The sequence below is a fragment of the Galeopterus variegatus genome, unplaced genomic scaffold, assembly GCF_000696425.1.
Source record: "Galeopterus variegatus unplaced genomic scaffold, G_variegatus-3.0.2 Scaffold7366, whole genome shotgun sequence".
Lineage (NCBI taxonomy): Eukaryota > Metazoa > Chordata > Mammalia > Dermoptera > Cynocephalidae > Galeopterus > Galeopterus variegatus.
In genome coordinates, this window is record NW_007733477.1 from 84,148 (window position 1) to 95,836 (window position 11,689).

An 11,689-nucleotide genomic window follows, 5' to 3' on the forward strand; every position below is an offset into this window, starting at 1 on the left:
GGCTTGTGTGACCCATACTGGGACCCATTGTACTCTTGGACCTCTTCATTGGGAATGAAGTGAGGGAATGAACACTGGTAGCTCTGTCCAGCTCACTTGGGTCCCAGATTTCTGGTGAGCATCTGATCTCTGGCTTGTGCCCGTCGTGGAGGTGGTCATGGTGATCTGCTCAAAGGCAGACTGCAGTGGGCTGGATTCTGCCTGGGCCTCTGGGGTTCCTGTTCCAGCCCTGTGGGGCTGCTCCTTCCTTGGCCACTCTTGGTCCATGTTGGGGTCACCCAGCTGCTGACTGCCTGAAGTACTTCCTTGTCAGACACTTCTTTCAGACTGGGGGGCTGATTTGCAACAAGTGACTGCTCTGTTTGCCTACCTTACTCGGAAGTGCCTGAGAAGCGCCCACCTCACTATCTTGCTATCTGTGCCTCCATTGCCCCTCCCGAGGGCTGCTCTCCCCTGTTGATCACCTCCACCTCCACAGCTCCTCCTCTGATACATACATACTTTTAATTTCATTTTTTAAGTTATCTTACAATCAAATAGATTTTTTTCTTTTGATGTACAGATCTATGAATTTTAACACATGTATAGATTCTTGTGACTGCTGCCATAATCAGGATACAGAACTGCACCATCCCGCAAAACATTCCTCATGCCATCTCTTTGCAGTCATCTTTCTTCCCAGCTCCTAAATCTGGCAACTGTGGATCTGTTCTCTATCCTTATGGTTTTGTCTTTTCAAGGATGTCATATAAGTACAGGCATATAGTATGTAACTTTTTGAGGATGGCTTCTTTCACGCAGTGTAATGTCTTTGAGACTCATACACGTTTTTGCATGTATCAGTAGTCCATTTCTTTTTATTGTCGAGTAGTTTTCCGTGGTGTGGTTATACCACAGTCTGTATATCCATTCACTTGATATCTGAGCTGTCCCCAATTCTTGGTGATTATGAATAAATCTGCTGTAAATGTTTGTGTATAGGTTTTTATGTGAACATAAGTTTTTATTTCTCCAGGGTAGATAATCATGACTGGAGTTGCTGGGTCATCTGGTGAGTGTATGTTTAACTGTATAAAAAACTTCCAAACTGTTTTCCAGAGTGGTTGTATCGTTTTGCATGCCCATCAGCAATATATGAGAGTTTCTATTGCTCAACAATCCTCAGCACTAGATATTGTCAGTATTTTTTATTTTAGCCATTCTAATAGGTGTGTAGTGAGTGTTATCTCATCATGGTTTGACTTCGTGCTTCCCTGCTAGAAGGAAAAGGATAAGTGCAGAAATCAATTAAATTGAAAACAGAAAAACAATAGAAAAAAAATCAATGGAATCAAAATCCGATTCTTTGAAAAGATAACAAAATTGATAAACTTCTAAAAAGATTGACAAAAAATACAAATTACCATAGACACAAAAGACACAGTTACCAAAATCAGGAATTGAAAGAGGCCTTATTTCTCTAGACCCCACAGATTTGAAAAGGATGATAGGGAATACTATGAACAACTCTGTCCACGACTTAACTTTCAACAACTTGGATGAAATAGGAACAATTCCTTGAAAACCACTGAAACTCATCCATAATAAAGCCATAACCTGAATAGTTGTATAACTATTAAATGAATTAAATTCATAGTTTGAAAACATCCTGGAAAATAAATCTGTGAGCCCATATGGTTTTGCTGGCAAATTTTATCAAACATTTGAAAAAGAAACAACACCAATTCTGCACAGTCTCTCTCATATTTTTAAATGTTTTACTTTGAAATAATTTTAGATTCATAAGAAGTTACAAAATACTACATAGAATTCATCTAGTTTTGGGCCGGCCCGGTGGCGCACTGGAGAGTGTGCCGCTTGGGAGCACGGTGGCGCTCCCGCTGAGGGTTCGGATCCCATGTGGTTGCGATCCCGTTGCCAGTCCCCGGTATGGGCGCGACACCGAGGGTTGCGATCCCGTTACCGGTCAGTAAAAAAGACAAAAAGGAAAAAAAAAAATTCATCTAGTTTCTCTCAATAACATCTTATGTAACCATACCACATTGTCAAAATCATCTTCCATACATTCTTACAAATGTTTATGTGATTATTGTGATAAAAAGTTTGAAGAGTTCAAAGTGTGTGAAATAAAAAATGAAATCTGTCTTGCACCCTATCCAAAGGCAAATAGATGAATAAATTACTCCCCATGGGGACCACTATTAAGAATTTGTTGTGCATTCCTCCAGATATTTTCTGTGCATACACAAATATATCTACATATAAGTACTGAATGTATCATTTTATTTATTTACTTTTACCAGAACAGGATCTTCCTGTATGTGTGTGTATAGATAGATAGATAGATCGATAGATAGTTTTTCATCTTGTTGCTTTTACTCAGTAGGATATCATGAATCCATGCAAGTGATACCCACCCTCAGACCCCTCAAATACCAGGGTATTTTTTTTTTACAGCTGGCAGTGTTCTATAGTAAAGATGTGTGGCAGCATATTTACTTCTTTTTTTTTTTTTGTGCCAGTGAAATCTTGTTTTTATGAAAATTACAATAACAACAATAAAAACGTGTATTTCTTTATATCAAATATACAATAACATTATGTTTTTCCTTTTGCTTTGAGTGTTGGAAAGCTTGATCTAGATCTGATTCTTTGTTATGATATTATTAATAGTATATTTTCTATGTTACTCGGTTTTTAGTTTAATATCTTTTGTAGGAAATAATTGTATTTTAAGTACTTGATATTACAAACTTTATAGGTGTTAACTTTATAAACGCAAGAAATAAATTGCAAATGCAGAGATTTTGTATTCAAATCAGTAGTTTTAGATATTTTCAATATTTTATGTATTTAATATTTGCCTGAAAGGGACTCGTTTTGTTTTTGTTTTTTCTTTTCTTTTTTTATTTTAGGCCTGCAAAGAAAACATTTAATGAAAAGAACAAGATATTGTAAAAAATAAATTATTTAAAAAATTATTTTGTTGAAAAGAAAATTCTAAAAGGTAAAGTGAACTTGACGGGCAGTTAGGTTGTCTCCCATCATTTGCTGTCACATATAGTATGCACTACCCATCCTTGCTGAGTGCTTTTGAGAATGGGTTTTTAGAAACTGTGTTGCTGAGTCAGGCTGTTGATGATATTACTTGAGGTTTAGCACCTGTAATCCTAAATGCAATCATTCTGTGGCAATGGGTGTCAGCCAGAGCTATGGATTGTACCCTACCTGCAGGGCTTTGAAGAACAGCTGCCAGCCCATGGGCCACCGGAGAAGTGTGTCCTGAGGATGGGCCTAGGCATTTTTCCAAAGTCCTGCAGGTGGCTGGATGCTCAGCTGGAGGAGAGCTCTACCTAAGGTTCCCTCCAGCCGTTGGGTCGGGGCTACACCCATTCTGTGCAGTGGCTTGGGGAGCTTGGCTCTGATGTTTGTCTTCTTAGGCTTTATGTTTCATTGTTCTCCGAGAGAGTACTGAAGCTGGGGTCAGAAAACTTAGGATTTGAGTCCCTTCTCTACTTGCTTACTAGCTTTGTGTCTGGATTCCATTTTGGAATTCTGCCTTGCTCTCTGTGTGGTTGGAAGCTTGGCATTTGATGTCATGTGGGCTTAGTGTCTGTTAAGTTGGCTACATAAAAATATGGTAAGTGGTTACACATGAAAATGAAATAGCTGGTTATGTTCAGTTGTTTCAGTAAAGAAAAAAAATGAGTCAGCTTTTGGGATATCATAAGCATCAGACAGGGAGTTAGTGGTTTCATTTCTCAATGCTTTTTGGGTGCCTTCACCATTGTAACATTCATTTGAAACGGGAATATAAGGACTGTTTCTAAGAAATGAATACTTAATTTTCACATATTCTGGAAAATAGACTGCTCTGCTTTTCCATAGGGGTTTCTCAGTTTTAATTTAGTGTAGCAATATTTACTTTTCATTTAGATTTGTCACGTATTTTCATATATTCCAGAGGAAACATAATCTTTTATTAGATGATTCATTAAAAAATGTGTCCTTTAAGTTGCACACAAGTTGAGATTTAACAAGAGCATTTGTGTGGTCATCCCTGGACCTAGCGAGGAAAGTCACTGCCACAGTGAGTGTGCTGGTGGGGCGGCAGGCTGCACTGGGTCTGTGAGTGTTCATTGAGTGGGTAAGACAAGGGTGATATGCTTCCAAGTGGCGTTGGGAGTGGGCTGGCTTGGGGTCTGGTGTCCACTGAGGGGTGAAAGAAGGACAAAGCACCCCCGGGGGCACCGGAGTCAGAGCAGTGGTGTGCTCATTGCACTGAGGATGGTTGGTGTAAAAACGGAGTGCTTAATGAAGTACACAGGAGACAGTGGAATTTATAATACAGTGCCATTCAGGTCTGGTAAAAGTACATGGATGCAAAGCATTATGCACTCTGCAGAGCATATTCAAATGGAAAGACACTAAATGCAGTATCATAGTGCTGGTGGTAGAGGCAGAATAACACAGTGGGGAAGAGAGAATAATTAAAGGAAGGATAAACGGGAAAGGCTTGGTAGGGAGCACCCTGACTGAATGAGCTGCTGTCAAAGCAGAGGCCCTGTGCAGAGGGCAGGGGCTTTGTGGTTGCCAGGCTAGACTCAGAGCAGCTGGCTTCCCTGGCCCCAGGCTATTCTTCTGGAGGATGGGATATTAAAGCCCACCCAGAGGCATCCAGTGAGCCTTAACTTAGATGTCAGATGTTCTAAGGTGTCAGTATTCTCACACAGTAAATCCAAGAATTCATCAAAAGGAAATACTTCGTTAAGCACTCCATAAATGATAGCAGCCTGTATCTTCTGATTCTTGGCAGCTTAACCGCTTTGCTTATTTGTTGGGGGTGGGAGGGGGGACAAGAGTGGCTTACAAAACACCAGAAACTCTCTATGGAAGATTGTTCATTCACCCAAAGAACAAACTAGTAGTGAAAATTGTTATAATGTATATTTCTGGTCTAAATAAAGCCTTTAAAACATCACAGATCCACTCTTAACACTTCCAGTTCTGTGTAGGAAGCCAAATAGTGTGCCTAGATTAGAAAATGTTTCCAAGAAGATGCATTTTCTCCCTCATTCCTAAGTGGTTTAATTTGTTTTTAGGCTGTTTTTTTAAAAAGGTGATTTGTTGGAAAGCAGTCCTTTTGCTTCAGTCTTCATCCAGGACACCCCTTAGCCTGGGAGGGCTTGTGTCTCATGGGTCCCTTACTTGAATACTTTCAAAACTTGAACCTGCACAGGAGTCACTTGAGGGTCTTGGTAAAATGCAGATTCAGATTTATCGGTTTAGGGTATGGCCTCAGAGTCTGCATTTTTTTTTTCCTTTTTGTCTTTTTTCGTGACCGGTAACGGGATCACAACCCTCGGTGTCGCGCCCGTACCGCGACTGGCAACGGGATCGCAACCCTCGGTGTTGTGTCCGCACCGCACTCAACCAGTGAGCGGACCAGTCTCTATATGGGATCCAAACCCTCGGTGGGAGCGCCGCCGCGCTCCCAAGCGCCGCACTCTACCGAGTGTGCCACCGGGCCAGCCCCAGAGTCTGCATTTTTGACAAGCTTCCAGGAGATGCTAATCACAATTTTTTTTTTTTTTTTTTTAAAGATGACCGGTAAGGGGATCTCAACGCTTGGCTTGGCGTTGTCAGCACCACGCTCAGCCAGTGAGCAAACCGGCCATCCCTATATAGGATCCGAACCCGTGGCCTTGGTGTTATCAGCACCGCTCTCTACCGAGTGAGCCACGGGCCGGCCCTAATCACAATTCTTAAATGAAGTATTATTTACATACAGTAATATTCACCATTTCTGGTGTACAGTTGTATGGGTTTTTGACAAATGAGTACGGTCATGTAACCACCACCACAAAATAGCTTCACCACCCAAAAATTCTGTGTCCTCCTTTGTAGTCAGTCCTTCTGTCACTCCTAGCCCCTGGCAACCACTGTCTCTGACCCTATAGTTTTGTCTTTTCCAGAATGTCATATACATGAAATAATTCAGTATTTAGCCTTTTGTGTCTGGCTTCTTTTACTCAGCAACATGCATATGAGATCTATCCATGTTGCTGTGCGTATCATTTTGGTATTCCATTATATGGATCCATTATAGTTTATATGATCACCCAGTTGAAGGACATTAATGTTCTTTCAGTTTTTGATCATGAATTTTTAATTAAAAAATTTTGGAACATTAGAAGAAATTTGATTCTCTTTTTCCTTTGTTGTTTTAGGCGACATAACTCAAAAAGGGTATGAGAAGAAAAGGGCAAAGCTGCTTGCACGTTACGTACCACTTATTCAAGGTAAGGTCAGTAACCTCAGGCACTTTGTGACAATTATGTTGTCTCCTAAAACGTGATTAAAAAGTTTATTTTAGAGTTTAACATTGGTAAACAATATTAAACCAAGTTTAAACATTGAATATGTTTCATATTTTATTAAAGGCTGGAAAAATAATGTGTCTAAAATTAAGTAATAAAATCTAAAGATGTAGATTATCATTTATAGCTCTGGCTTAGTATAGATCTCATTCCCAGATTAGATTTATTTTATTTTTATGATTATAGAACAGCCTGGCACATTTTCTTACTGGGATTGGAGTCAATATTGTGAAGATGTCAGTTCTTCCCATGTTAGACTGATTTGTAGATTCAGCACATTTATCATTTCAACAAATTTTTTTTGTGGGACTTAACAAGCTACTTCTAAAATTTATATCCAATTGTAAAAGGTCAAGGGATCCAAGATAAGCTCAAAAAAGAATGAGATGGGAGGATTTGCCTGACTAGGATATGAAGAGCTATTAGAAAGCTCTTGTCACTAAGACAGGGTGGCTTAGTGCAGGGGTGCACAGCTAGACTAGTGGGGCAGGATGCCAGCCTAGACACAGGTGCACACACACAAGCGGGCTTGAGCTAGGGGAGAGGTGCATGGTGGCCCTGGTGCTAGCACAGTTCCTTTTCAATTTGTAAAGCATGCTACATTGGACACAAAAATCAGTTCCAGGTGTAGCAGGCCTAAATGTGAAAGGCAAAAACTATAGAGAAGATCTCATGGGAAAATCCTTGTCATCTCGAGATGGGAAAGATTTCTTAAGTCACTAATGGTACCAAAAAGTGGCAACCATAAGGAAAGGATGATAAATTGGACTACATTAAAATTAAGAACTTCTTTTTATCAAAAGTTACCATAAAGAGATTGAAAAATAAGCTATAGAATGAGAAAAAACAGTTGTAATACAAATAACTGAAGAAGAGCTTGTGCCCAGAACATGCAGAGTGGTGCTGTCTAGTAGCACTTGCTGCAGTAAGGGCATGCTCTCTGTAGCTGCACTGTCCGCTGTACCAGCCACTAGCCACGTGTGGCAATTGAGCCCTTGAAATCTGGCGACTGTGATTGAGATACTGAATTTTTAGTTTATTTTAATTAATTTAAACTTAAGTAGCTCAAAAGTCCCCCAACATGGTAAGAGAAAGCCCAGTAGAAAAATGGGCAAAGATTCAAATAGGTGTTTCATAAAAGGAAATCCTAATAGCCAACAAGCAAACAAAAAGATGCTTAACCTCACTAGTGATCAGAGAAATGCAGGTGAAAGCCACAGCCTACCATACTGTTACTGGAGAGGACACGCACAGTGTGGTACAGGCAGCTGGCACTGTGTGGCAGAGTGGGAGGGGTGCGGCAGCTCTCCTTCAGCTGCACAGGCCTGGAGAAACTCCTGGTGTGCTGCTCCTGACATTTGCTCTGTGCTCAGCAATGTTTATTTTATCCTTGAACTGCCAAGAATTCAAACGTGGGTCCACAGAATTCATACAGTGGAAAGCTAAAGACCTACGTGCATCAGCAAGGATGAATCTCATAAGTATAACTGGGAGTGAAAGAAGCAATTACAAAGGAAAATAATCAATATAAGTTTAAAAAACAAGCCAAAATGAGCTATTTAGCTATGTAGTTGGTAAAGAAAGAAGTCAGTGGTTTTACAAGTCACTTCCTTGTGGAAGTGATATTGGAGAGGGCTACGGCAACTCCTACGGCACCTGAATGTTTTATTTCTTAACCCGTGCAGTGGTTGCATTGATTTTTCTTTTTTGTTTAATACTTTTTAAACTGTACGTATACTTTATACTGCTTATATTGGTATGATTTATTTTATAATCAATCAATAACAAAAAGAATATTGAGGAAGATCTTTATATACAGATATTTGTTCATTCTAAATAAAACAAAAACAAACAGTAAAATTGGAATTGAAGGAAGCTATTAAAGCATTTTAAAGACCATTTGCCAAAAATCACCAGCAATCATCAAAGTAAACAATCACCTGCTACAGCCATTTCTGTCCCAGCAGGGTGGTGAGGAGCGCTTGCCGGGCCTCTCTCGCTCCACGTTATCTTAGTGGTCACAGCCATGCAGTGGGATGGGAGGACAAAGCCATGTGAACATTAGAGAGCAAAAGGCTATCGTCTTTATTTATAGGGGTGTTATTTCACACCTTGGAAACTCAGGAGACTGCTTAGGTAACTATTAGAGTTAGTCACTTTTCTTTCATAGTATAGAGATAGAAGACATATTGCAAGAATCAATGGCTTTTCTCTAGCAACATTTCTGTTACGAAATATGAAAAAAATCTGATAATGAAAATAAACTGTCAAATGCTTATTAATACATTTAGCAAGATAGAGAACTTATGTTAGAATCATAAAATCTATTTGAAAGAAATAACCAAGACCTTAATATATGAAGATGCATACAAATTTCCTAAATGGAAAAACTTAATACTTTAAAACTGGCAGCTTCCAAATTAATGTGTGAATGTAATATAGTCCAGTCTGAACACCAGTGGCTGGTGTTTTCCTAAACCTGAGATTGTAAATAATGATCCCTTAGAAGGAGAAAAGTTTTTTTTTTTGTTGTTGTTGTTGTTTCAAAAGATGACTGATAAGGGGATTTTAACCCTTGACTTGGTGTTGTCAGCACCACGTTCACCCAGTGAGCTAACCAGCCATCCCTATTTGTTGTTGTTGTTGTTTCAAAAGATGACTGATAAGGGGATTTTCACCCTTGACTTGGTGTTGTCAGCACCACGTTCACCCATTGAGCTAACCAGCCATCCCTATATGGGATCCGAACCCATGGCTTTGGTGTTATCAGCACCACACTCTCCCGAGTGAGCCGCGGGCCAGCCTGGAGAAAAGTTTTGAGAGTAGCAAATAAATTTTTGAAAAAGAGTCTAGTGAGAAAGAACTGGCCTTCAGGATGTTAAATCAATGACAAGAAAGGTGTCCAGACGTGATCTGAGACGGTAAGAAGGAAGAGGAACATTCTTGAGAGCTTGTGCCATTCTCCTGGAGGCAAGAACCCTTTGCCTCTCCACCATTATTGAACATAAACTTCAGAAGGATTAAAGCTCTACTATTTTTTTAATTATAAAAATTACAAAATTCAGGAGAATTTTGAATAATCTTTGTGTGGGGGTTGTCTTCAGAGACAAGGCAGGAGACCTGGAGGCTAGAAAGGAAAAGATAGACAGGTGCGATTGGCTCCCTAGAAAAAACATTTCAGAATGACTGAGCTGCTACAGCTGGGCCACAGCTCTGTGATGCATTCACAGTCCAGGGTAGTGTCCCCAGCAGAATGAGGTTTTTTGGTCTTTTGGGGGGACTCATTAGTTGGGTAAAATGAATAGAAATTCCAAGAAGAGAAAATGTGGATGGGCAATAAATATTAAATTATGTTCAACCTCAGTAGTAGGAAATGCAAATTAAAGTGAACCATTTTTCTCTGACCAGATTGGCAAAATTCTAAAACTTTTTATAACATCTAGTGCTGACAAAGGTGTGGGGAAATGACACTTTCATACATTGCTTGTGGGAGTGTGAATCGCTGTAACCTTTTGGGAAAGTTATCTCTTGATGGCTGTTAAGATTAAAAATATATCTCCTCTTTCATGCAATAATTTCACATGGGGTTTTGCATTTTTGTCAAATCTATCTCAAAGAATAAAATCACCTATATTTTGGAATATGAGTGTAAGGATGTCCCTTTGCATATACATCACTTTGCAGTGTGTCTGTTGTGATCCATAATGCATAAGATTCTATGTATTCTCCATTATGAACTTTAAAGTAGTTTTGTCCAGTAACAGAAAACAAAAAGTCAATAGGGATAGTGCATAGTATTGCCCTATATATGTACGTATATGTGCATGTGTGTATGTGTGTGTGTATGTGGGTGTGTGTGGGTATGTATGGTTGGTCAAATTTGAAAGAGCTAAGAGTTGATTTCTGGAGGGGGCATTCCTGGTTCTCTAATGCTGTATAACTGACCACCTCCAAATGTACTTAAACAACATAATAGTACTTAAACAACATCAGCAATGTTCTGCTCACAAATCTGCAGTTCCAGCTAGGCTCAGAGGGCAACTTATCCCTGTCCACAGAGCCAGAGCTGGTCACTTGAGTCCAGAGCCATTGTCCCATGAAGGCTTCTCAATGATAGGTGTGGTGTCAGCATGGGAGATTGACATAACCAAGCTCTGGGCTCCTCTTTCCTGCCTCTGTCTCCCTCTGTCTTCTCATGTGGCTCCTGTAACGTGGGGCTCAGTGTGCAGGACTTGGCGTGTATTGTTGCAAGGAGCCAGGTACAACTGTGTTACCTTTTGTGACCAGTCTCAGAAGTCATAGTGTCACTTCTGCCGTGCTGTACCTGTCGGAGTGGTCACTGGCCTGCCTGGGTTTGAGGCAGGAATGGAATCTGCCTGTTTTCAGGGAGTAGTGAGGGCTGGAGGAGCCTGTGTAACTGGAATCCTTGCTGACCAGTTTTATGAGCTGCTCTGAAACAAAAGCTAAAGAAACATTACTTTTGTCATAGCACAACTGAAGCTTTTGCTTTGTGCTGTTTGCAATTTCAGCAAATGGGGACTCAAAACAATACTAGGGATTTTGTTTAGTGACCCTGCATTCCTTCACACACCGTACTGTGTCCCAAGGGCATCTGTGGCCAGGCGGCCACAGTTGGAAGAGCCGGTGGTCTGGCGATGGAGTGTGGAACGCAGTGGACGTGCTCGTCCTTCACGGAAGCAGAGCCTGGGCATGGAGACAGAGGAAGCAGGTGGCGCAGCTGAGGCTGGGTCACCATTCTCTGGGTCCTGGTATACTAATGCCACCATCACAGTGCTCCTCTTGCTGTTCTTTACCCTGGCTTTCACTTTTTGTTCTGTTTCTAAGCGCCACTGGTGGGCCCCAGTAATCATTTGGTGCACTGTTTCTCAGAGTTTGCTGACATAACACTGTGCTAGGAACAAGTGGCACAGGCCATTTTAGAATCAGGAAATTTTCACAATGCAGAAATAGGCCTTGAAAGGGCTTTCTTGAGAGAATCTGCTGCCCGAGGGGCCCATGGCTCACACATGTGGCTCAAGCTGCCTGTTGTGCTGTGAGGGCTCAGGGGCAACTGTTTGGTTACCCTCTGGCAGATGGTGAATGAGAGGTGGGCTGGGCAGCATGAGAGAGGAGAGCGTGGAAGTGGACGTTGCCCTTGACCACAGCATTCATGCATCCATCACCAACTTACTTCCAGGTCAGAGAGGCTTTTCTGCATTGTGAAAATTTCCTGATTCTAAAATGGCCTGTGCCACTTGTTCCTAGCACAGTGTTATGTCAGCAAACTCTGAGAAACAGTGCACCAAATG

At 40.8% G+C, this 11,689-nt stretch overlaps 1 protein-coding gene across 1 annotated transcript in view; it reads left to right on the top strand.

Annotated features, from left to right (window-relative positions):
- Nucleotides 1-1,032: 1,032 nt before the first annotated feature.
- Nucleotides 1,033-11,689, top strand: part of LOC103607370 (disco-interacting protein 2 homolog A-like) — a gene marked incomplete at its 3' end in the record, with an annotated part of 18,299 nt that continues 7,642 nt past the window's right edge. The window contains exons 1-2 of the mRNA XM_008591881.1: nt 1,033-1,051; nt 6,231-6,302. The remainder of the gene's footprint in view (nt 1,052-6,230; nt 6,303-11,689) is intronic.